The sequence below is a fragment of the Lacerta agilis genome, chromosome 4 (genome assembly GCF_009819535.1).
Source record: "Lacerta agilis isolate rLacAgi1 chromosome 4, rLacAgi1.pri, whole genome shotgun sequence".
Taxonomy (NCBI): Eukaryota; Metazoa; Chordata; class Lepidosauria; order Squamata; family Lacertidae; genus Lacerta; species Lacerta agilis.
Genome location: NC_046315.1, coordinates 80152433 through 80179879, shown reverse-complemented (window position 1 = coordinate 80179879; position 27447 = coordinate 80152433). Strand labels below are relative to the sequence as shown.

The 27447-nt window shown below is 41.9% G+C and overlaps 1 protein-coding gene across 2 annotated transcripts in view; it reads right to left on the bottom strand.

The window, feature by feature from the left end:
• The window catches only part of FGF14 (fibroblast growth factor 14), a 282538-nt gene that overhangs the window by 106524 nt on the left and 148567 nt on the right, over nt 1–27447 (bottom strand). The window contains exon 1 of one of the 2 annotated variants that reach the window (XM_033147795.1): nt 16853–16892. The exons of the other annotated variant lie outside the window; for it this stretch is intronic. The gene's annotated coding sequence lies outside the window, so the exon portion shown is untranslated. Of the gene's footprint in view, nt 1–16852; nt 16893–27447 lie in introns of those variants that run through there. 2 annotated transcript variants of the gene reach the window in all.

The window sequence follows — 27447 nt, the reverse complement described above, 5'->3', positions numbered from 1 at the left end:
ACTGAACTCAACATGACTTACTTCTGAGTAAACACATAGAGGATTACACCAGAGATAGCCAATGTGCTGCCCTATGGATGTTCCTGGACTGCAGCTCCCATCATCCCTGACCACCGGCCATGTTGGCTGGAGGTGATAGGAGTTGGGAGTCCCAAAACATCTGGAGGCTGCCACGCTGACTATCCCTGAATTGCACTGTAAAGGACTAGAGGAAGGTTAGGCAAAGTCACATCTGCATAGGTAGAAGGTACCAATGACATATTTTTAGCCTTTTCTTTCTTTCTCCATTTACAGAATTTCTTATAGATCTAGATTCTGAGCTCTATTTTGTTTTGTTTGTGTTTTGTTCTTATGGAAATATTCCTCCAGCACAGTCCGTTTGAGGCTTAGCACAAAAGGTGGAATATTGACTTGAAAGCCTTGGGATATTATGTGATGCAAATCAAGCAACATTTCAGTATTTATTGCAAGAAGCACAGAGTTCCTGGCACAACTTGAAAGCTTATCAATATTTGTTGGAGCGACTTGACAAACTTTGACCTGTGGTTTTACATCAAAATTCCACTCCAAACATGTCAAAACTGAAGCTGTACCACTGACAAGATAATAAAGTGCAAAACCAAGCTAAGTAAATACATTTCATAGAAGCAACATCCAGAAAAGAAGCTGAAAACCATTTGCTAGGAAAGTATTCATCTGAGGTAATCAGAAGCTAGCAAAAATGTACAAAGAGTTTCAGGGGTGGAGAGTGCTGATTTAAAACAAACCTTGGCCTCAACACCCTCTTCACACACTTGCTTTCACAGAATATAATTTCTGGATTCAGTTTAAACATTGGGGGGGGGAAATAAACAGTAATGTAAATGCCTTTTCTGATAAAGCACAGCGGAATTCCTGTTCTAGCATTAAAAATTGTTTACTCTGATTATTGTGGCCAAAGCATTCTGTCACTCCTGACACCTCCCTTATCCTTCAAGTAGTCCCCCATGTGAGTGATAAAAATTGATGCTAATCCTACCCCACCACCTGGTTCTGGCTTTCTGGAAAACTGAACTGACGGAAATCATTCATAGTACAGAAATCAACTTCATAGCTGAGCTGAGCATAACCTACAAACCTATGGTTTCTCACTTTTCTTCCCCAGTTCAATTCACTTCTGGTACGGAAGACATAGCATTGGGGAGAATGGGGATTGAGCTCACGTTTTGTTGTAAAAATTAGGTTTCTCAACCACATTCTGAAATGTGAACAGACCAGTAGGGTGGTCATGTGTCCAACAGGGCAGAGTCTCCTATATGAGTCAACAATGTGATGCAGCAAGGGGGGGGGGCTAATGCAATTCTAGGCTGTATCATGTCCAGATTAAGGGAAGTAATAGTACTACTCTTTTCTGCCTTGGTCAGAACATACCTGAAGTACTGTGTCCAGTTGTGGGCACCACAGTTTAAGAAAGCTATTGACAAGATGGAATGTGTCCAAGGAAGTTGACCAAGATGATAAAAGGTCTGGAAACCAAGTCTTTATGAGGAACACTTCAGGTGTTGGGTATCCTTTGCATGGAAAAAAGGTGGTATGATATCTGAAGGGCTGTCACATGGAAGATGGAGCAAGCTTGTTTTCTGCTGGTCCCAAGGGCAAGACCCAAACCAATGGATTCAAATTACAAGAAAAGAGATTCTGACTAAACATTAGGAATAACTTTCTCATGGAAAGCGTTGCTCAACAGCGGAACAGATTGCCTTGAAAAGTGGTGCACTCTCCTTTCTTGGAAGTTTGCAAACAGAGGTTGGATGGCTATCTATCAGGAATTCTTTAGCTGTGACTCCTGCATTGCAAGTGGTTGAGCTTGGGATCCCTTCAAACGCTAAAATTCTATGATTCCGTGGTTCTATTTTGAAGGGCTGTCAGTCTTCTATTTTGAAGGTCTCCTCTATCTGAAGGGCAGTCTAATCCAAGTCCAGTTTAAATATAAGTAACTGTAAGAATGGAGAACAACAGCCTTGAAATTGCCCATCATCATCTAGAACACCTGGTCTGAAGACTAAGCAAGCATTCAGCTCACTATCTCTGTCTTCTTTTTGGGGGTGATGGTTAAGTCCCCTTTTTTTGGCAATGGTTAAGTGGCCACACTAGACAACACAAGCACCAACAATGCAGCTGTCCTTTCTCTCATGTTGTTTAGCTCACAGGTAATTGTGTTTAAAGATGATGCTGTAAGTAACTCTTTCTCCAATGCCCTTTCCAAAACTGTCATCCAGGCTAAGAGCTTATCTGCTTTCCTGAGCGGCCAGTCTTGACAACATGTTATGAAAGGATTAGCCTTCCTGTTTAATGTCAACTCTTTTTATAATACCAGACCAAAGAACAGTAGGTTGACATTCATATTATTGTTATTTGGAGAGAAAAACAAAGCAAAACTGTACTGCCAAACAAAAGCAATGTGCAAAAAAAAGCAAAAATAAAAATAAAGTCCTTAATCAGTTGCTTAAAATCACACACACACACACACGGAGAGAAGTTGGCTGAGCAATTTGCGGCACAAGTTACCCTTAAATCATCTATTTTTTATAATCTAATTATGCAAATCAAGCAATGCCCAAAACAGTCTGGAAGGCAGAAGTGAACGAATGCTCTTTATAACCATCCTTGAAAAATATTGTTGTGTACAAAAGACTCACTTCTCCAGTCTTTAGGGATTAGATACCAGATAAAGAATGTGTCCTCCACTACTGAAACCCCTTGAGGGAAGAGAAGCCAGGCAATTTGAAATCATAAAAATCAAAGCATTTTATCTTCTCGCTTTGCTGCTGATGCAGTTATTTTCTAATAACTAATTCCAAGTGTTTTTCAAATGCCAGAATAAGTCAAACCATTCTAAAATAGCCCCCTCATCTCTGTATGGAGTTTCTGCGGCGAATGAAATTTTAAACATTTTTACATTCTTTTTCAAGTGGATGCTGCCAGGCCATTATAATCAGGCTGGACTCCTATATCAATTTAGGATTGAGTTGCATTGAGACCACTGCAACTTACTTCTGAGTATGCAGGTAGACAAGTACACACTATTAGGCCACAATCTTAGAACCTCAGAGTTGATGACTGGAGAGCAGGGGTAAGAGGCAAGAGTAGTTTCTTCCTTGAGAGTAAGGGTGGTGTAGTGGTTGAGAGAGAAAGACTCATAATCTGGTGAACCAGGTTCATGTCTCCGCTCCTCCACATGCAGCTGCTGGGTGACCTTGGGCTAGTCACACTTCTCTGAAGTCTCTCAGCCCCACTCACCTCACAGAGTGTTTGTTGTGGGGGAGGAAGGGAAAGGAGATTGTTAGCCGCTTTGAGACTCCTTAGGGTAGTGATAAAGCGGGATAGCAAATCCAAACTCTTCTTCCTTTTCTTCTTCTTCTTGCAGAACTCTGGTAGCAAGCCCAAACTCCTGGGTGCTGGGTCCCATGGAGCCCCTGAGGGGCCTGATCCAGCTGTGCTGGGATAGAGCTGGCATAGCAAAATAATAAAACTCCCTGCCCCCCCCTCCACCCTGTCCAGCAGGATCCACCAGGGCTGCAGATACGGCAGAGGAGCTGCTTCTCCATGTCTTCCCAGCCCTCCTTAAGGTTGCTGTGCTACTCAGATATATATGTTGTAGTAGTCAGTCAGAGATAACAACATAAAATAAAGTTAACATTTGCTGCTGCCTACTGAACACCAATAGCGAAAGCTCTGTGTATGCAGAAGAGAAGCAGAAATTGATGTAACAAAGCCCAAGGCCACCATTGTTGACTATGGACTACCTTGCCAAAAGAGACAGAGCAGTAATGTGTAGCCTAGGCTGGCCATAGCATTCCTGCTCACCTTGTCTGTGTCCCCCAGCAGCACTGAAAGGAGGCTGAAGGGAGGCAAATCTAAGCATGGGCATCATGGACTCTCCCTCTTGCTCTGCAGCAAGACATAATGCCCTGCAAAAGGAACCCGACTGGAATGCTACATAGCAGAACATTCAAATTAATGCCATCTTTCACTGCCCATTGGGCCTCATGAGCTTCCTTGGGATTTCTCTCTGTAGCAGAGTGCTAATATGGGAGAGATCGCACTTGGCGCAATTTCACTTACTGTGTATCTGTTAAAGCTGCTAAAAGCTAGAATCTGTGTGGTGGTGGTGGATGCACACAAATCATCCTGCACAGGTCAAAATTGCTGGAAATCAATCCAGCCACAACTCTTCCCACAGAAACAACTCTCTGAAGTGGTTCGGAGAATAAGCTTCCTGTCCGAAAATATTTTCTCTGCCCCCGAGCATGGAATAAATACACTTGAACTGAATCTTGTTTGTGAGGACAAGCTGGAATTGATCTTGATACTTGAGGGACACTATATACCACAGGGTTGGGGGAGTATTTTTCTGTTGAGGGCCTTGCTTCAGTTGTAAATAAATATATATATATTATTATTATTATTATTATTATTATTATTATTATTAATTTATTTATACCCCAGCCACTCTGGGCGGTTCCCAACAGAATATTAAAAACACGATAAAACATCTAACATTAAAAACTTCCCTAAACAGGGCTGCTCCAGATGTCTTCTAAAAGTCAGGTAGTTGTTTATTTCCTTGACATCTGATGGGAGGGCGTTCCACGGGGTGGGCGCCACTACTGAAAAGGCCCTCTGCCTGGTTCCCTGTAACCTCACTTATCATAGTGAGGGAACCACCAGAAGGCCCTCAGTGTCTAGGCTGAATGATGGGGGTAAAGACTTCAGGTATACTGGGCTGTGGCCATTTAGGGCTTTGAATTGTGCTTGGAAACGTGCTGGGAACCAATGTAGGTCTTTCAGGACCGGTGTTATATGGTCTCGGTGGCCACCCCCAATAACCAGTCTAGCAGAATGGGGCAGAAGTCAGTGGTGGGCAGAGCCAGAACTCCCTTTGCCTCCCTCCACCTCATGTTTTCTCCTCTTTGCCACCTATGCAAAGTTAGACTGATGGCTGCAGGTTCCCCAATCATGATATGAAGCAGGAGTGAAGTACCATTTTTAACCTGAGACACATTCCCTTCTGGGCAACACTCCAGTGGCAATATGCCCCTGGCAGGACAAAGTAGGCTAGTTTCTACATGCACACACGCCTGAGGTTCCCCATTTCTGATATAGAGAGTCCTGATATGGCAGGTAGTATCAGAGGGTTTAAAAATGGCAGATTTAACAAGGCAGTGATGCATCTAACATCTTTTTTAATTTGTTGGTTCCAGTCTATCTTAGTTGCGTTCCTGTCTTGCCAATTCAGTTCAATAATACCCTAACACAGTGAGCCAACTCATTAGATGTCAACTGTGTCATAAGTTGCTTTTAAACATTGTATCTAAGCCAATCCGGCCATGTAATCACCACCTTCTTCCTGGAGGGTTGACTGTTCACAGTGGAATGCATTGATTAATGGAAGCAGTAAAAGTTAATTAAGAGGGCAAGCAAAACCAAAATGTAGGGCCTTAGTAGAAAAGATGACAGCTTTGGACTAGCTGTTTGTTGGGATCAGAAGAAGTAGTCATATTGCGCTGAGCTTGAATTCCACTGTGAAAGCAAAGGTCGAAGGAGAACCTCGCTTAACTCTAGAGAATTACCGTGATTTTGCTTATGGGGCTTCCATCTCTACTTCACTTTTATTTCCTTTACTTGTACATGCACTTTCCCACAAGGTCATTGCTTTTCATTTCTACAGCACCTTTGAACGTTCAGAGCAATTTACAATTCTAATTTTGTGAAGCATCTGCTCTCAGAAGACCTTGTGAGGGAGATTGAGTAGTTATTCAGTAAATGTAATAGGCTTGGTGGGTGCAGGTCTCTATTCAGCTATCAAAATCAACCTCAGCATACTATCCACTGCACCACACTGGCCTTGAGTCACCATGTTACCTGATGTCTTTGCAAGAAACTGCTTCTATTTGAATAGACCCTAAAAAGTCTGGACTGCCTACTTCCAAAGGGACAGACTCAAAACGATAACAAAAACAACATTCTTCATAATTACTACTGAGTATTTCACATACTGAAAATGACTGTCTGTGCATTAATATCATAAATTTGTAAGGCTGCAGGAAATTGGCTTGGTTCTATGAATGTTTCCAACAAAAGTTGTGTTGAGCAGGGGTGTGGAACCCATAGTTCCCCAGAGGTGGTTGGACTACATCTCCCATCTTCCCTAACTACTGCTGATGCTGGCTGAGGGGCTGATGAGAGTGAGAGTCCATTTGGAAGACCACAAGCTTTCTATCTCCATTTTGGAGAGTACAAAATAAATAATCAGTTAAGAGGCTATGTGAGAATGGCATCAAAGTTTGTCTTGTTTAGGGACTTGCCAAGGTCCAGAACCTGTCGGATGACCCACCTTTGAGCCAAGACACTAGACCCATCTCCTATTTCTTAACAGGAGAAGTGCCTCTTAACATTAAAAAAATGTAGGAATGGATGAATCACACTCTGTTGCCTCTGCAATGAGGAACACAACAGCTTGAGGGAAACCCACAGCCTGGTATCAGACCTGATAAATCCCATTGACCTCAATGCCCATGCAGTGATTCATATCAAGGCCAGTACAATGCATTTTGCTGCCTGAGGTGAAGGGTGGTACTTTCTCCTGCGTCCATGTACAGAAAATGACTGGAATACCAGCAGCTGAAACACCTCAACCCTGGCAACAGGACAGTGTCTTCTACCACACCTGAGGATGGCAGGTTAGCTCAGAAGGCACAGGGAAGGCTGTATGGAGCAAACGACTCTTGTCTTGTAGCATTCCCCACACCCCTCAGCATCTGCCACATGAGGTGACTGTCTTGCTCTGTCTAATGTTAAGGCTGGCTCTGAATCAGACTGCAGGCTTTCACTTCCACTGGGTGGTTCTATTCCTGTTTAGCAATGTATGCAAAAAAACACACACCAAACATTATAGATAAAATGAGTGCTATTATGCACAACAGCTGCAATCTGCTGGTCCTAAATGCTATGCGTATTCAGACATGACTGGTGTTGATATGCTTCTAAGTTTTCAGTGGATATAATTGAATTTCATGTGCTGAATTGGCAGTCATTCCTCTTGTGTGAGTGATAAGGTCCTTGGAGTGTCCCTGCCTATATATTTTATCTATTTTCCTGTCACCTTGGTTCACAATTCTGACATGTAAAAAAAGGAAGAAGGAGTACAAAAGTCTAGGAGCCTGATCATTTGTAAACAACATACATGAGTTGGCAATTCATAGTGGGCAGATGTAACCTTTCATAAAAATTCATATTTTAAATATGCCTGTATTAATGAGCCATTGACAAAATGGTTTGCAGTACGCCTCAGCAGTCCATTATCTGCTGCATTAGATAATTGAGGTCTACAGGTTAATTCAAGTAGACAACACTTATCAAGACTCCATCTATCTCCAGACTGTCACTTTAGCCATACAAATGAATTAAGCATTTCTCAAAACTGGAGATGGAATGCTGGATCAGATCAGGACAGGCTTATAGCATGGAAGGTGGAACAGGAAAGAGGTGGAATAGCATTGCTCTGCCCTGTAAAGTTTTCTTGCTCTGGCCCATATAGCAATACAATCAAGACCTTCCACCTAAGTTTATGAATGTATGAAGCTGCCTTTTACCGAGTCAGACATTTGGTCCATCTACCCCCGTAGTGTTGTCTACTCTGACTGGCATAAAGCTCTCCAAGACCCCGGGCAGCGTGTTAGCACTGCTGTCTAACCATAGCAAAAGCTATAGGCCCTGAGGACTGAATCTAGGAAATCAGTACAAAACACGAACTTTAACACTCAAATATGGCCCCCCATCAACTTTGCAGCAGAGGGAACCTGTAATTCAGGCATGTCCAAAGTCCATTTTGGGGGGCCTAAACCGGCCTGCTGGTTGATTTAATCCAGCCCCCATGGCAGTATATGTCCTGGGGTTAAATCCTGAAAAAAGCTCAACTTTGGGGTAAAATTGTAAAAATAAAAATAAACATAAAAAAGCTCAACAACTTCAATCCTAAAAGTGTTCATTTCATCAAATCTGGCCCTCTTTGAAAAAACTTTGGGCACCCCTGCTGTAAGTTGACTGGAATGGTTTGTGCACTGTGCAGACAGAAGGCTACCCCTAAGCCTGTTGCCTTCAGTATGTTTTGGACTAAAATTCCCATCAGTCCCAACCGGGAGACACAGTCCAAAACATCTGAAGGGCAACAGGTTGGGGAAGTTTGGTCTAGAAGCTAACATCCCTTAAGGGTGCTGCTCAGCGTGACAATCCAGGAGCACTTCCTTCTTCAGTAATAACTGTTGCTGCTGATGTTTTGGGTTCGGGTGCTGGCATGATGCCACTACCGATACTTGCAGCTCAGGTCTGATAAGCTTCAATTAGTGTTCTGGCCTTTACCGCTAAAACGGAGCACACTCCTTACAGACCTTGTTTATGGAAAGTTCAATCCCAGGTATTCCCACGTTAAAAGTCTGGGAAAAGAATTCTGTTTGAGACCTTGGAAAGCTACTGCCAATCAGGGTAGATCAACACAGGATGAGATGGAGCAGTGGCCTGACCCTTTACAAATCTGTTTCATATGTTCAATATAAATTAAACAACATTAATAAAGAGGGCTAAATAAAAACACGTCTAATTTGCAACATCTAAACTATTGAGGCTAAACAATCTTTTTCCGAAATGAAAACAAGAGAGTCACACGGCACCTAATGAATTTATTGTGGCATGAACCTTGGTGAATTTAGGTCTTCTTCATCAGACGCAACTGAAAGAACACCAATTATTTTAAGATGATTCATTCTTTAATGAAACATTCAAAATTATTTCAGGCAAGGTAATAACCCTGTGCATAGTCAAAGGCAATAAGCACTGATTGAACCAAGTTTCCTGAGCATGCAGCTCAAATAATTCATGATTTCCTAGGGTCTGAAAATTCCTATAATTTGATTAGACAATTCCTTATCAATTTATTGAGTGAACAGTTGAATGGACATCCTAATCCTATCAACAAATGAGAGTTTTTGATGGGAACAGTGCCTCTGTTCTACATGGGTGAGGGAGGGGGAGAATGCAGATGGAAAACAAGAGAAATGGTCTGTCAAGCAGAGTTAGAGTTAATCTAATTCTCTCCCCCCCCAACAGACACTAGCTTGATTTTCATTTATTTTCTTCCAGAATTAATAAGGAAAGGCTATTTGGGCTCAAAATGTGAACAGCTCACATCGTTTGTGTTGTCAGACTCCCCGCGAGGGTGACACGCATTGAGGTTTGACATCAAAATGCGCTACGCAAAGAGTACACTCAGAAGCTAACTATGGGATCTGGCAAAACAGCACAACAACATGTCAGTTGGAGCATGCTTAGCTATTCCCCAGCTGCAAGAATGATACCTGCAGGGACACAGCATCTCGGCCCACTAGGATCCAAACAAGAGAAAGAATACATAGTAATTCATTTTAGTGACTGCTGGAGAAAGGTAGTTCAACCTCCATAGGAAAATTGCCAGGTAGTTTGTTCCCAACAATAACAACAACCTACACCCTTTCTGTAATGCATTCCTCAGTTTCATTAGGGCTGGTGCAAATGGGGGCAATTTTTCCAATCACTTTTGTCAGCAATTAAGCACTTCCCTTTCAACAATTTTTCCAGGACTGGTGCATACCATTGCCCTCATTCAGGTTTACTTGGTCCCATTGATGCAAGTACGTAGCCAAATCTGACTGTATCTGGTGTCGCGGTGTCACTATACTCGATATATGATTATATTCCAACAGGAGGACCATCAAATCCAACACAAACCTGCCTGTACATTAAGGTCATCCTCAGAGGCCCTCCTTCACGTGTCCCAATAATTTCAAGTGAGGCAGGTGGTGAATTGAGAGCAAGTCTCCTCAGTTGTGCTGCCCGGTCCATTGCCAGTTTATTCATTTATTTCCCCAGGCTTTTAAGCCGCAACGGGAACAGTCTTAATTGCCCTTGTTTCAGTTGCTCCTTTTGTTATTTATTGTGATTCTGTAACTGGGTTGTCATTTCTGTTTTGCTTTCGTTTTTTAGTAAACCACCATGGAAATGTTTACTTCAGATTCATAGTTTGAGGACAAGCCTGGTAGCAATAAGTGACAAAGAATTTCATGCAGGGAAGTGAGTGGATGATGGGGCAGTGACAGAAGACTCCAGTCCTCTGCACTCAACACTGAAAACAAGCAGAGTGTCAGAAATGGTGGGTTAATTTCCTGACTTCATTTGATTTAGAGGCAATCCCCACCCCACCATGGAATGAATATTCAATGTTTTAATACTCAAAACTCAGCTTAGGGAGGAAAACCTATCTACAATTGGCTCACATACAAATTGAATTGCTTCCTTCATAAATTTTTACAAAACATGCTGGATAAAAACCAAAACTTCATATTAGAATGAAATATGATTCACTATGTATATATTCATGAAATATGCATATGTTGAAATGCTGTCATTGGAAATGCTTGTGTTTATTCAAATCATGTAGATATTTCCTACACACTATTAATTTCAACTAAAATAGTAAGAAGCGAAACTTCTGCCTCCACAAGAAAACATATTCTGCCTCTCGATTTCCTCCCCGCTCAGTAGATGGAAAGCAAGTATTTAATAGCTTTAGAGAGAAAAAGATGTAAAACCTTGAACATCATTTTTTAAAAAACCAAAAAACATTTCACCATTTAAAAAATGACAACTGATAGAAATGGTAACTACAAAGGCAGACAGTCCTTTGAGACAGTCTCTGTGAAAAGGTGTGGAGAGGTGTTGCAGCACAAATTGCTTTGTCCCCACTACCAAAGAGTGTCACCCAAATCCTTTCTCACAGCAACTGCAATCTCATTATGACACGTACCAGTCTAGATGCTGCGAGATGAATTGCAGCAAAGTAGGTCAGGTTCCAAAAATGAGGATTAAAATGTGGCTCAAGGCAGTGACCTGAAGTGCATAATGTTTCATTTTAGACAAGAAAAAAGAAAAACACAAACACATTATTAAAATAATAATTATAATAAAGGAGAAAAAAAAATAGACCAAGCATTGTCTATAGTCATCAAGAATATTGAACATTGGTTGGAAAAGAAAAGCAGAAAGTTGGAGGTATGTCCTTTTAAAGTTGTGTACTACTTTTCTACATTACTGCATTCAAGGTGGTTAACAATCCATGGAAATGACAAAACAGAAATTGTGCTCCCAGGTGACCCAGGTTTGCACTGAAACAAAGCCCCCCCCCCCCGCCTATTTTAGCAGAGCCCCAACTTCAGGACTCCAATGCACCAAATCACTTAATGTCCTTGTAATGTCAGGTGATTGACAGGTGGGCAGACTTGCCCACAGGCCAGATTTGTCCTGAGAGGCAAATCCTAATAAGGATCTGGAATATGGAGCCAAAAAGCTTCCTTTTCCTTGCTGTAAACAATGCAAACTATCACTTATTAAGAAAAACTAAATTCAAGAATCTATTTCACATGTAGTGTTACAAGATAGGTGGGTGGAATTCCCCTATGCTCCTGGGAAGACATACTGACATTTTGTGCAGGTTATACTTGTCCTGTCTATCAATCTATTGTCCATATTTTGGCCTGAACTCGTAACATATGGTTACTAAATCCTACAGTAACATTATTACATCTACACAGCTACATGTTTCCCAATAGCTCTTCCGCTTTACTCTTGGGAAGTGTGGATACTTTGAGATGGTCCAGTTCTCTACACACAATGGTCCAGTTCTCTACACCATTTATACATTCACAAATCCCAAAATAACCTCTGTTCACAAGGGAGAAGCTGAGAGTATCCCTGACTTTTTCAGATAACCCTCAAATATTGTTTTAAACAAGAAAAAAACACCCCCGCAAACCTCACAGACAGCATGGGTCCTCAGTCCTTCAGGGGAAAAAATATCCTTCAGTCATCTTCAACCTCATATAAATTAGCATTCTAGTTCCTTCCAGAGCCCGAAACCTTCCAATGCCTTACACAGGTCAGAGATAAACCTGTAGATAATATGGCCTACCAAGCAGAGGGCAGACCACAACTCACACACTGCCAAGTGCTTGAGAATGCCCCCCCCCTGCAGTTCCAGGCAAGTAGCATAGCAGGCTTGCTGAGCTCTCAATTAGCCCTACTGCACATGGCTGGTAGGCTGTGTTTATATGGTGGGACACAAATTGTGGCGTTGTGACCTTTGCTGAAAAAGTAGCACCTTAAAAATGGGGAACGCCAAGGCAGTATATTGAGAAAGATACATACAGTGGTAAACTGATGGTGCATCTGAAGTGTGATATCAGTGCTATGTAATACACCAGTACTTTTTATTATATACAAGTTTAAAGATCAAAAAATAAGGAAAAACCAAAATTGTTGCAGAAGGTAGGGTGGTGCTTAGCAGAAGGCACCAAGATTTTAAATGAAGCCTCTCCCTTCCCTTCCCCATCAAACCCCTGGAAGCTATGCAGGGTTGTTAAAATCCCTGAACACAGACTTGCATCTTTGAATGAACCATCATAGATCAACCCTCACAGACAGAGCTTTCAAATTACTGCAAACTCATGCTTTTTGACTGGGTCAGTTCACACAATCCCCTGTTCATGTTGAGTACTCAAGTGATGAGTAATCAAGTCTTATATATGGTTGTGTGAATTCACTCTAATTCAGTTTACATTCAAGAGCAGTCTAGAAGGGGCTGGTTGGGACATTTCTCCTCTAACCCCGGCCCAGTTCATGAATGGCGGCAAGTGGGTGCAGCTCCTTCCTGTCTGTATGGTAGGCTGTCCCCACCTGTCGACATGGATTGTCCCAGTGTTAGAAACTGAGATATGAAAGCCAGGAACTAAATGGCACCTTAATCCTAGGTTATGGGCACAACAACAGGATGCCTAGGCACATTTTTTAAAATAACAACAATACAAAGCTGAAAATGAATGGACAGCAGCTAAAATATTATGTTCATTTTTCACATGGTTTAGTCCTTCCCCTGCCCACCCCCCTAATATTCTTAAGGGGGTCTCTTCTCCAGTCTTCAGAGAATAGCTGGAAGTGGGTAGGCAGAAAAGGGTCCTCCTTTTCTTCCAGTCTGAAGTTTTAACCTGAAATCTTAGGAGCAGTACCACGCCCAGAGCTCAGAAACTGCTCACACTAATGAAATTCCCGGTCACAAAATGGGCCTAGAACTGTGGGAGTTTCGAACACTGGATTGTCCAGCAACACACATAGGTGAAAACTGCAGCTGATTTCATAATTAAATGATGAAATCAGTGCTTATGTGTTGAATCCTACATTTCTAGAAGGTATTCAGGCACTCAATCCCTCATGTACAGACAGGACAGTGTAGAGGCATGTGTGCCTTTGCTTCCATCCAAGAACTAGGCTGGATTGGGGAACATCTGGCCCAAGCAGAGGACAAAATTGCATTAAATTCTGAAGTTGTGCAACATTTTTGTACCTGACCAGCACCCCTATAGACCCCCAGTTATTTCTGCTTTTTAGGGGCATTTCTTTCATCTTATTATAATGATAGCAAGTAGGAACCTCTAAAATCCACCCCTTTATTTTCTTGGATACCTCTGCCCTCCCACTTGCTGGTAATGCATATTCAGGACCCCCTATCTGCAGGAGCAGATAGTGTTCATTCCATGCAGAACCGTCACACATTGCATGCATATTATCCATAGCTGCTTTTATTCCATATTGTATTCCTCATTCAAAAGCAAATATAGCAATACAAGGCAGATTTGAATCTCGCTTAAGCCTCCACTCTCTGCTTTCCCCTGAAGTTGTATATTCCCAACTCTGCTGCCTGACTGGAATTCATCTGTAACCATGCATGTGTGTGTTTTGCATCAGAAGCATAAGCTAACGCATATTTGCACAACACAGCCTTAGTAGAGCACAGTCAGGTTCTGCCGGTGGCAGTGGCGAGTAGCTGCCTTCCCCCGCTGAAAGACAGCTCTCCTAGCGCCAGAATGTCCACTGCATTGCCATCTCGTTCATTCTTAGAAGTTAATTGTCAGAGGCCAGTGCAGCCAATATCACTACACACCACGAACGCATACAAGGGAAAACAGAGCTTCTCTTTCGACATGGATAGAGGGCAGAAGGCATGAATGATTCGCATTAAAAACATCGTGAGATTATAGTTCCAGTTTTAATAAATGCAGCATGTATTTATAGGAAATTTGAACATAATACACATTGAGACGTTGAGCCTCCCATTACCATAGAAACACTGTTCGTATCCTTGAATACGTATTCAGTGTGTGCAAGGTTGCAACCACCATCTGCCACTGGAACTTTGGTCGCTTGAGCAGAAATTCTGCTGAGAAACAAAAATAACTCCAACAGCCCTATTTTCGAAGAGGGGCAAACATCTGCAGCTCTATTTAGAGTCAGTAGGCACTAAACATGGTCAGCTCCCGTGGAAACGACAGATTTTAAAGGTCAGCCTTTTAAGCACTGATAAACCCTTTGGGTTGAATCATTCCTGTACACTGATTATCAAAAGTATAACATTGTTGATAGTTTCAGAAAGCGCTTGGCTTCAGTTGCTTTTCATTAAGAGACTCATACATGTGACATTTTAAAATAGAATTTTCATTTCTGTTCAACTTCCAAGGCTTTTTAAAAAATCAGTCCAAAAGAATCTTAAAGCATATAATAAAATTGTTTTGGTTTTTTTTTTAAAATTTGCAGAAATGACCACCAGCAAGGACTGTTTGTCTATGGTTTCACTCTTAGCAAATATGTCAAAATTAGTGGGATTCACCTTGATATAATTTCGCTAAGACTATTATTTTTTAAAAAACATTGTGTTGGTTTTTTCCTTGACTCCTTAGCAAGCATAGGTATATGCATTTTTCAAGACTATACTTCTCTACATAGTAAAATGATTGGGGTGTGTGTGTGTGTGTGTGTTTATATTGTAATACAATAAATGGAGAACAAAAGTAATTAATTCATTCCTTAGTTCTACTGGAAAGAAATGTGGCTGTATAAGTATTACGCCTTAATTAGCCGACTATAACCAAATGCATTACTTATCCTGCAGAATGATTATGTTATTAAAAATAAATTTGGGGCAAAGGTTGCCAGGCCTCATGGCAGGAATACTTCAGAATACTCAAGGAATGCCTCCAAGGGAGCCAGAAGAACGTTCTGTGGAATGAAGATTGCAACTAATGAAGTGGCAAACGTTTTAGTACTGAAAAAAAAATGAACTCACTTAAATTAATAGAAAAGTAAGCCTTCACACTTTGGCCACCTCATGAGAAGAGAAGACTCCCTAGAAAAGACCCTGATGTTGGGAAAGATGGAGGGCACAAGGAGAAGGGGATGACAGAGGATGAGATGGTTGGACAGTGTTCTCGAAGCGACTAGCATGAGTTTGGCCAGACTGCGGGAGGCAGTGAAGGATAGGCGTGCCTGGCGTGCTCTGGTCCATGGGGTCACGAAGAGTCGGACACGACTGAACGACTGAACAACAACAAGCCTTCACACAGTACCTTTAATACATCGTTTTCAGTACGTGGAGCTTTCAACGCACTATGTCAAAAGTGGGAGGCAGGGAATCAAAAATTAATCACAGCAGAGGAAACACTAGATACAAAATACATCAACACTACTAGCAAGACCTGGATGAATTTGCTGTGTCCCAAACAGTTAGAAATAAAAGCAACGGCCAGATATCAGAAAAATCTGCTACTTCTTCGTATTTTATTTTATTTATGACATTTATATACCACCTTTATCTTCCAAGGAGTTCAAGGTAGGGTACATGGTTCTCCTCTTCCCCATTTCATCCTCACAACAACCCTGTGAGGTAGGTTAGGCTAAAAGATGGTGACTGGCCCAAGGTCACCTAAGTGAGCTTCATGGCTGAGTGCATATTCAAACCCCAGTTTCCCTGGTCACAGTTCAACACTATCCATTTATTTTATATTTGTTTTTATACAGCAGAGCCTCAACAAAGCATGCAATTATGACAGCGGTACTCTTAGATTTCAGAAACGGAGATTTGAACTTAAGCCTCTGGGTCCCTGCCTGACATTTTCACGCTTTTTCATGAATTGGGCTGCCTGTTCAGAACCACAAGTCGAAAGCAAGTAGCAGCATGTGCTTGGTTGGTTGGCATTTTCCACAAATGATTCAATGCTTTACAGTTACCAGACGATAGGTGGTATCAACGAAGGAAAACAGAAGGCACGTGCCCCCCACCCCCGGCAATAAAAGAATGAGGTTTCTGCAAATATTCTGTAAACTTATTTAAGGAAATTACAACGTAATATTGCCACTGAAATCAGAGACCCTATTGCTAGGGTTATGTGCACAAATTGGGGGGAGGAATGCTACTCAGTACTTTATAAATAAATAACTTGCTACTTACAGTACAAATTTCAGTGAAAATGTTTCGGAAAAGGAAAAGAGTCAGAGTGGATTATTGGTGAAGAACCTATTAAGATTATGCATTTTTAAAGTCTATGGGAAATGTCTTTGTATTTATTTATAATATTTACTATTGGATCGCTGGAGATCACACACACACACAGATATATGCACACACACACACACACATCTGGAACAACAAAATCCACATGGAGCAGTGTCAAATATTGTACAGAAAAATGAAAGTGTATATGGATTTTTCCTTCCGATTTTGTTTTGGAATTTAGCCCCATTTCAGATGTTATTTGTGATAACATTTCTGTGTATTTACTTTTATGGAAGTAAAATAATGAATGATGACCATATTCAACACACTGTTATGAGGCTAAAGAAAAAGAAAAATAAGAGGGATGAAAGAAGAAAAAAATCAATAAAATAAAGGATTACATACCACTATTTGTGTTTGCTGTAGTCCTTCTCCTTCTTCCATCCTACAAAACAAGATTCCATATAGCAAGCGTTATAGCTCTACTTACTAGGAAGTGAGCGGCAAAAAAGACTAGCTTATAGGAGGAACAAATATATGTAGCAATGCTTCATCCTTCCTTTCCACTCTTGATCACTGAAAAACAAAGCACCTGATTTCTGGTTGCAACAATTGCCAGTATATAATTCTAATTATATGTATAAATAATTATAATTATATGTTGAAAAGTCATGATTAAGAGGGAAAGAGCCAAGTAAGGAGAGGAAAGAGAAAGAACTACAGCAAATAATTATGACTTTTAGTATTGGACTGGAAGCTAGGAAGTTGCCTTATACCAAGTTAGATCATTGGCCCATGTACCTCAGTACGGCCTACACTGACTTTCAGGTGCCCTCCAGGCCCAGGCCTACCTAGAGATACCAGGGATTTAACCTGGGATGTGTCCTACATGCAATGCAGATGCCCTACCACAGAGGCGCCAGCTTCTGGGGCCCAAGAACTTGCACCCCCTGAATACTTTTGGAGTGATGGCCAGCTGCTCAATGTCCAAAAAGCACAGTAGAGGGGAAGGAGGGCTGGAAAAGCCTTCCGCCAATGGCGGTGCCAGGAGGTAGTGAAGGGGCCACCACTGGTGACACGTGACCGCCATGTATGGCTCAGCCCCGGATGCGCATGATGCCAGGACAGCAACGTCATGTGCACGCCATTGGCTTCCCTCCCCATCGTCCTCACAAATTGGCACCTCTGCACTGAGCTAAGGCTCTTTTTCACTTGGGTCCATTTCTCACATACCACATGGTCCATGGTGGGACAAACAAACAAGAAGACGCTGCCTTAAAGAAACGTCAATATAAAGCTATGGTGGTGATATACCTGGTCAGGGTTAGGGACTCTCAGGCTTGGGGGTCACTTATGGCCGTCCAGGCCTTTCTCTCTGGCCATTTTGACTCTCCACACGCTACACTCCCTCCTTTGTCCCACACCCTCTCTCCTCAGGCCACAACCCTCAGCAGCCCTGCTTCACAACTTATCTGAGTGTTTTGGCCTGGCAGGAATTTGTCCTTCAACTCTATGCATGTCTCTATGGAGGAAAGGGAGGGATAGGTGAGCGAGTGTGCATAGAAACCAGCCTACTGTACCAGGTAAGATTTTATTTTCTGCAAGCAGAGAAACAGGAAGAACACTTCAATGGGAGCTGTTTCATTTCTTTTTTGCTTTGCACAATGTAGGCCCAGTGGGCCCCATCTGGATAGGGACAAAAGTTAAAGGCTCACCCTAATCCCACATTAGGGTCCCAATCCTGACAGGGAGGCACATACTAGGAATTTGTGGGTGGGTGAGTGAAGTCCTGCATTTAGAGCAGGCTTCCTCAACCTCGGCCCTCCAGATGTTTTGAGACTACAGTTCCCATCATCCTTGACCACTGGGTCCTGCTAGCTAGGGATCATGGGAGTTGTAGGCCAAAAACATCTGGAGGGCTGAGGTTGAGGAAGCCTGGTTTAGAGACACAGCTATGTAGCCAATATTAGCTTGTAGAAAGGGCACAGAGGGACTGTTGGCTCTTGTGGACTCTGTCTCTGAGGTCAGAGAGTGAGGTTCGCCGCTAAAGGCCCCTTCATGGTGGTGACAAAAAGCTCCATCACCAACACTCTCCCACTGTTGAAAACAAATGGGAGGGAGAAAGTTTTTAATCTGCTGGAGAGGAAAGGGGCGACTGCCACTCTCTGTGTTGGACAGGTGCCAATTTGCCCCCCACATTGAGGGTGTGTGGTCATGTAATGCTGCCTGGTGGGGGCCGGGCGGGGGCGGTACATGCAGAGGATGATCTCCACGCTTGCTTGTACCAGCCCCAGCCCCCGTCTAGCTCCTGGGCTGCTGGGTACAGGCCAGGGCGCATGGAGAGCCCCTGGTGGTGGGGGAGTGGCCCCCTCAGTATTGGGGGAGCTGAAGCCCCCCTCTACCCAGCACCACTGGTGTAGGATGTGAGTTCAGTAGCTCCTCTGCCACAGGCTCTTCCTCTCACCCGCCTCCCTAGGACTGTTCTGACAATGACCTTATTAAGAACTTAAAATGTTGTCCTCTTGAGTTTAATGTCTACCTCATAGATGAAGTCTTTAGAAGCCATTGTGGAGTTAAGTGCTGACAGTCAGTGTTGCCTGTGGGATCAGATGAAATCACTCTTACTTTTGGGGTGTTAGCTTCCCTCAAGCACCAGCCTGGTAGATAGATAAGTGGGAAGGCAAAGGCACAAATCGGAAGCGACAGAATTGCCAGCAGAGCAAAGAACCCTGACAGTGAGAAGAAATTGGTTCTTAGGAGCAATACTTTTTTGTCTCCTCCTTTGCAATTAGGGTTAAAAGGCTTGCTGAATGGAATGCTGCTTTGTGACAAAGGAAAAGATACAGGATTTGCAGCACAATCCTGTAAAGGTTTACTCAAAAGTAACAGTTTACTCAAAAGCACAGTGGGGCTTCTTCCCTAGTAGGTGTGTTTAGGACTAGAGCGAAGGGGAAGCAGTGCTCCCCCCCCCATATGCTGCTGGGCTCTGCATATTGACCATGCTAGCTGAGTGTGATGGAAGTTGCAAGTTTAGCCATGTCCGGAGGGCCACAAGTTCCTCACTTCTGGCTTGGCACTAATGAAATGAAATAAAATAAAATAAAATAAAATAAACCACAAACAGTTACAGGGTAAAGGAAGCAGAATTTGGCCCAAACCACAGGTGGGGAGAAGCGAGTGTCATAGTTCTGAAACCACCTAAAATATTGTACTTCAGGCTGGCTGGAAACCAGAGAGATGCAAATCCTCTTGCTCTCACAATGACAGCTTCCTCCTCTCCCAGAAAGGATGAGCCTGCACTGGGATTTCCTGAGCTGCTCATTTCTGGCCTCTCCCCCCTCTCCTTTCTTTCCACCCCTTCCCAGCACCAACCATTACTGAGCATGCAAACCTTGGCCTCCTCTTTGCTTCCCAGAACTTCTCAGCACTACTTCTGAGCTGCTGCTGTCCTCCACCTGTTCATCCCTTCCCAGTCCCCATTTCAGATGCCGTTCACACCTGGGCTTATGGTAAAGCGCTCATCAAGAACAAACCATCACTACAACTCATGGATAGTGAGGATAAAGAGCTTAAGCCCAAGTTCATATGATATGGCAAGTCAAACTTTGACTTAGTCCAGCACAGCATGGGAGTCAACAAGATGAAGGAGGAACTCCAAGTTCCTCTCTAGAAGCTCAAAAGTTTCCACGGTCCTGGACAGCCGTAATATGGCTTGTTGTATCATGAGCACCAAACCATTGGCTCCCTTTAAGGAATCTGTCTTATTCGTTGCATTTTTGTGTTGATGTTCTATTTGGGTTTAAACATTCTGCCCCACAACTTTGTAAATGATTGTATTAAACTCTTTTTCCTTCTTTTACTCACTTCCTCAGCTAGCTTGCTGTTTCCCCCCTTTCCCTCTAACTATCCTTACTTTTGTCTTGCTTTGTAATTGTGACCCTGGGGACGACAAGGACTTTTGTTCTTTTGTGTTGGTACAGGACCCAGTACATATTGTTTTTTTTCCCCTAAATGAAAGTTTATGAGGATGATGAGGATTCAAAAAAAACGATTCAGTATTGTATTATCAGCCTTCTGAGCATCACATTCTCCACTCTTGTCCTCTCTTCAAATGCACTACAGTGGCCTGGGTACAGGTGAATTCTGTAGCATCCCAAGTGATAAAGCATCAGCCGCAGACTAGATAGAAGGCAAAGATAGTGTTGCATTTATTGACATTTCACAATTTCAGCTATTTCTATGTAGCTCTCCCAATATATAATGATGGAAACATCTTGGACATTGCAGCACAGATAACAATGAATGAAAGGCTGTTAAGATTTAAAAGTTTTTCAACACAATCTACTGAGAAGCAAGTTCAATTGACTTTTTATTATTTACTCTCAGGTAAGTCTGTAGAGGATTGCTGTGTTAGGCTCCATTCCATTATGCTATTATGTCCTATGTGCAATCCCAAAACAATTTATCTGGTATGCAACTATAAAAACTACTGGGTGGTGTAAGTTCTGGATTTTCCCAGGCAATAAGGAATGCACAGTCAACCAGAAATCCCCTGAATCTGTAGGTGTTAGATCCAGACTACACATCAACTGAAGCAGAGTCCATTACACAACAGCATGCAGATTGTAATGCTAACAGAGGCATTTTATTGATTAGCATGAAAATGGAAAGTATTTCCCACACCTTGTTTGACACAGCAAGAGTGTACACTGACAAGGTTAAAGCAAAGTTGAAGAGGATGTGTTCCACAGCTGGAAGACCAGCTTCATGGCTTGGACAGTTCAAATATAACATGGTGCACCAGTCCTTTTTTAGATCCTCAACATCACACCAAATATTATTATTCATTCATGCTTAAACACGCTAACTTGATTGACCAAACAGTTTCTCCTCCGCTAATAAATTCAACACATTCCCAAGCAATGAGAGTTCTTTATCCTGCACCTTTGCCCCAATTCTTAGCCAGACATTTGGAATTTTTGTGATATTAGCTGACCCAAAGTCCCTAGCAAAATCATTGAGGTTCTCTCTTTTTAACATAGGTGTGGCCTTGGTCATCTCTGGTAACTTCAGTCACAGGGAATGTTTACTGCTCTCTGCCTTTTACTGTAAGATGTCAAGGCCTAACTCATGTCAAGAAGCCTTGACCTCTTGTCTCACTATTGGACAATGCTCAGCAACCAAACATCTATGGGAAACAGGCCCAAGTACCAAAATTGATAAGGCTGACTGGAACAACTTAATGGGCAAAAAAACTTTTAAGATCAGTGTAAACCTGCATAAGAGAGAATTCTTTTAAGTTACTTTATAGCTGGCATTTAATACCTTTAAGATTTAGCTGCACGGGCAAAACATATTCACCAATGTGTTGGAGAGGATTAAGGCAGCTCTCATGCTATTCGATATGTGGTGCTCAAGTGAACTTGTGCAGCCATTCTGGGAAAGAGAATTTGTGGAAATAAGCAATATTACAAATCAGCATGTACAATGTAGTCCAAGTCTGGGTTTATTAATATTACTGGAAGAAGATCCACTCAGTTTATAAGGAACTCATCACTTTTCTCCTGGTGGCGGCACGACTATTCATAGCACAGACCTGCAAAGGACTTGACACCTACACATCACATGATGGCGACAGAACAAATGGGCTACTGGCGTATCTGAAAAACTGACAAAAAAGGTACGTGACTTGAACAACACATCTGATGTGGATGATTTTATCGAAATATGGTACCCCTTTATAAAGTATTTGAATGAATATATTGACACCCACCAACTACACCCACCAGCTAACAGCAAAACTTGGCATATTGGTAGTTTGTTCTGAGTGGAACTGGGGGAATTTAAAGTTCTTTTCATAGTTTGTTGAAAAATCAATAAAAATATTTATACAAATAAAGAAGCCCGGAACTATATGTTATATCTATTTGCCGACGTATGCTGCATGGTACTTCAAAAGTCATTTTTTAATGCTATAATTTTATACATAAGAATTACAGAAAAAAGAGTAGTTGAACCATGGAAGCCACACTGAAAGCAACCTCTGTTGTGCTATAAATGAATCAAGCATGCCTCAATTAACATTAATGTTAACACATGCTCACTTATATGTTAACGCCTTGTTTTGACTATTATTGACACTAAAATCACTACAAAATTTCAAGCAGCTTGCTGAGTAAATAGTGAGATGTTTTAAAAAAATAATTCAGAATTCTCATTAACTGCTATTTGAGCATTGTGCCATCTGTGTGTCTCAGAGGAGGAAGAGGAGGAAGCTACCATCTTTGCTTTGACTTAATTTTGCTTGGCACCTGAGAAACAGCAGATAGATGATGCCAAGCAAGCTCCAAGAATAAGGTTATGCATTATGTCACAGGTGTTAAATACGATAAATCTGTTAATTACATTGAACTAACTGTAGGAGTGCTAGTGCACTAAGTAGCATATACTGGCATCCCATATGAGGTGTTTGGGAGACAGGCTCATCCATGGCACCAAGATGGCCTTGCTAGCTAGGCTACACTCATTGGCGTGCACCATGTTATGCATTTGTTGCTGCCATATAAACATATCTGCCCATTAGCTTCATTAACTGCAATCAGTGCTTGAATTATAGCGAGCCTGGACCCTTTAAATGCTGTGGTTAGTCTTGGTGCAAAGAAAAGAATAGGCATATAGAAAGGAGAATTCCCTGGAAGCCAAGATTCAAGTTTTGGGCAAGTATTATTTGGTGAGAGAAGCCCAGCAGAGATAAAAAATAAAACAAATTATGCAGCAAACTAAAGCATGGAAGTACATATAGGCTATTGGATCTCTAAAATACGCCCATGTGAGTTCTAAAAATTCCCTCTTCTCCCCAGCAAAGTAAAAGACCGCATGTTTAGTAAGTTAAAAATTGGTTTACTTACAAATGCTTCAAAGGTCAAGTTAATGAGTTATCCCATGCATCAGTCAGAAAAAGTTGCACAGTCAATAAACTTAGTTGTTACAAAGTGGTGAAAGTTCCTATAGGAACTAAAGAGCGGCTTGTGAGAGCCATGTGGCTGGAAGGAGAAGCTCAGAGATACTCACACACCAAAGTTCACATGTAGACTTGAAGAACAAAGGCTTGATTACTTATTCCCTCCCAAGGTGAGCTAAGCCTGACAGGACAGCTTACTCTATGGTTTTAACCCCTTCATGCATTTAGTCCAGCATGTTGGTTATAAGAGACTGGTTTCCCATAGTTAGAAGGTTCCAGAAGGGCCATATTTTAACTAATATGGTGGTCATGTCATGTGCAAAAGAAGAAATGGCTTCTGAAACTTTAATAGTTGTGTAGAAGAGAAAATTCAGCAGGTGTAGCCTCATCCTCCTTTTCATTTGGCCATCATATTTCCCCTCCAGTTCATGCACTGGCTGTAATCCTGAGCTTAAAAGAAATCACTGAATTTTCATTGACGAGTTGTTACAGCCACAGTTGCTAACACCCACACATTTGCAACTCATGTTATAAGGAGCAACAATAGCATGAGGCATAAAATAAAGACACGCCAAATTGCTGAGGTTGCTATAGTAAACAGCAAGCTTACAATGAATATTCATGCGCACATTTATCGCTGTTAATTCCCTCCTACCTCAAACTTCTAAAATCAGCACATTTTGATAAATTGTATTTGAGTGCCGCAGTGTGTGCTCACCAAACATCTGCCAGAGGACCTGATAAAGAAAACAGGATTTCACACCTTAAAGGAATAATATAGTAGGTTGCTAATAAATCAGGGATATATTATGGCTTCGCTTTCACCATGTAGTGTCCTTTGTTTCCTGCTTCACTGGCAATCAGCCCTCTAGAATGGGCAACTTGAGTTGAGTCAAAGGACTGCAGGCTCCACTAGGGAAATAACACCATGAAATAATCCAAGGACTACCACTTTGCAAGCTCCCTTTAATTCATTGTGGACATTCTGTGCCAACTACACACCAATTGGCATCTATACATTTAATATAGGTGTCAATAGTTTTATGATTCCACTCCCATGGCCTTGGCCTTGATCCCAAGGCCCAAAAGAGTTTCTTACACTCTGTGGAGCACAGAGAGAACATGGGCCTGGCATGGTTGCAGATTCACATGTGCTTGGACATCATATGATTACTCACACCTGGTTCTTTGCAGCAGAAACATATGATTACTCAGGCCAGGTTATTTGCAACAAACTCTGTTTGAAAAACACTGTAATCAGAACAATGAGAGATGATGTTTGAGTTCCGTGATCTGTGATGGCTCCTTCACGCATTTAAGCCACCACCTGCCAACCCACACTTATTTTGCAATCAAGAAGCAAAGAAGAGCAGCAATCTCTTGCCTGGACCACTTCCTAGATATTTGCTTATTTATTCTGTTTTTAAAACTGCATCTCATCCTATTGGGATTCCAAGGTAGTTTACAAAAAAGAAGATGATGACAACACATATAATATAGACAATAAATCAAAACTTTAAAAGATCAGGCTGCACAACAAAACATTACAATACAATCTCAGCAGCACACCAGTCCCTGGACTACTTCCAAAAAGGCCTGAAAAAAGGGGGAGGGGAGCTGTAGTGTGTTTTTAAAAAATATAAGTTCCTAAGCAGAATTTCTTTGTTCTGGTACAAACATGGAACACACAAGCTACCCACTGCTCCCGATCCCTCGCCTACAGCAGGGAAAATGCAACGTGAATTTTCTAGGTATCATTCATGGAAGCATGTGTGCTTATAACGACTCTCCACCCGTTGCATACTCTTCATGAGGCCTTATCTGATGCAGAAACTGTCATCATCTTATTACAAACAGAGTGAGAAATGATATTCCTGGAGACATTTTGTGAGCTAAATTCATCTCATTAGTTGAGCAAAATTAAGAATTAAGCTGCAGGCTTTCTGGCATGTGGCCGTAAAGCCAATCAAAACAGGAGCTGAAAATCTTTGCCATTTTCATCCCATTATAATTTTCTGTCTGGTAATGCAGAGCATTAAAATTTTACAGTGCTTGGACAATTTAATATTCATGGCTGGGTACCATTTTCAATTAAATATGCTGTATTGTTTTGCCTTTTTTACAGCTCTTTAATTTTTGCAAGCACTCGAACTTTTTTGGGGAGTTGATAGAATTTACATTTCCTCTTTACAGCTATTTTAAATGCTACTTCTCTGCCCCCCCAGGTTCTTTGAAACAATATAAAATAAAACTTATAAAAACAGTTAAATGTAAATATTAAAAAATTACAAGATTATGAAATTCAACAGTATCTAAAAATAATAATACATGGAACTTCTGTATGTCTGGATAGGCTTGTTTAACCTGAAACATTTTAAGCAGGTGCCAAAAACAGTGCAGCAAAGGCGCCTGCCACTAGGCAGGGAGTTCCAAAGGGAAGCTGCTGCCACACTACAATATGGATTCCTTACAAGTGTGCAACAAGTATTATGTGGTACCTTGAACAGTGCCAGTTCTGCAGGTTGAAGTTGTTGAGTGAACATCTATAGAGCAAGGTAAGCCAATATACAATGCACGCAATATTAATGCAGGTCATGTACCTATGTTCTATATATTCAAAGTATGTGCTACGGTAAACGGTAGCAAACAGACTGATTTCCATGTCACAGCAAACTGCAGATTTCTTGGAGAATATAATGTGCTCCGACCACAGTAGCAAGATATGCCAGGATGAGTGAGTTGGGAGCCAATGTATCTATAGCCGAGCCAGACTACTCTGCCTTAACTCCCTCACCCGTAGCTGGGTGAGCCGAGTCTGGCAGATGTTAAATTCATGTAAGCCCTGAAAAGGGGCTGTTCTGGGGTGCGTGGCAGGGTGGGACCAGAGATGGGAGATTTATGCTAGATCCTAAACCTGTTGAACTTGGCCATGTGACCTGGCAACCCTGAATAATTTAAGCCAGCAAAAAAAGGGGTAGTGTAACTCATACCCTATTTTAAAGGCTTGCTTCTCATTTGCCAGACTTAGGCCTGCTTAGCCCATAGTAGCTCCACTGCAGTCCATGTCGGCAGTGCCATTTTTGCCATTATTTGATAAAAACAGGTCTAAAAAGGCAATTTTTTCGCTCAACATGTTTGCCAACAAAAAACAAAAAAAGCTCAACCACCTTTCTGTTTGGATTTTCACTGTTTGAAATACGGCAACCTTACTAAACTCACAATTCCCGGGAAGTATACAAAGACAGAGCTATTTTAGTGTTTCTGATTCAAAGCTCTAAAACGTTGGATGTACAAGTCAGAATCTAACAAGTATTAAACGCAATTTCCATAAAAGCAGTATAGCTTTGAAACCAGCTTCATACTCGTTTTTGATCCTTTGAGGGTAGGCAGTATTACAGTACTGCCTTCCCGAGTATGGTGAACCAAAGGATGGAATTAAAGTGAGAATTAAGATGACGACGACAACAACAACAACAACTATAATGTAAGGGAATATGGAAATGTGGGAGAGCCCCAAAGCTGAAAGGGATAAAAGAAAGTTATCTAGTCCCAACATATTGGAGCTCTTTTGCTCCTCAAGGCATTTCTATGAATCCCCTGTAACCATGGCAACCCAACTTTAACACAGGCTTCTGCCACTTAAAATGCATGCAGAAGAGGCAGATCCACAGCACTAAGACGGGTGTGACTAGTTTCTGCCAGGCCATTCAGATGTGCCTCTCTCTCTCTCTCTCTCTCTCTCTCTCTCTCTCTCTCTCTCTGTGCCATGGTGGTGGCAATATCTCCCTTAAATGCAAAAATCAACTAAATTCCACCAAACCGCTTTAATCAGGAATATGAACTGCATGTACCTACCTCCGTACAATTCCTACTAAAACCTGCTTTGATGCAGAAAATTCTCCACACCACTGCTAGGCATGCATAAATCTTTTACCATCTCGCTCTGCACTGTCTCATGGAATGTTCCCACACCAGCGCCAGCAGTCCCCAGGGAGGTGTGACATTGGTGTGGTACATTGCACATCATGGTGCAGAGTGT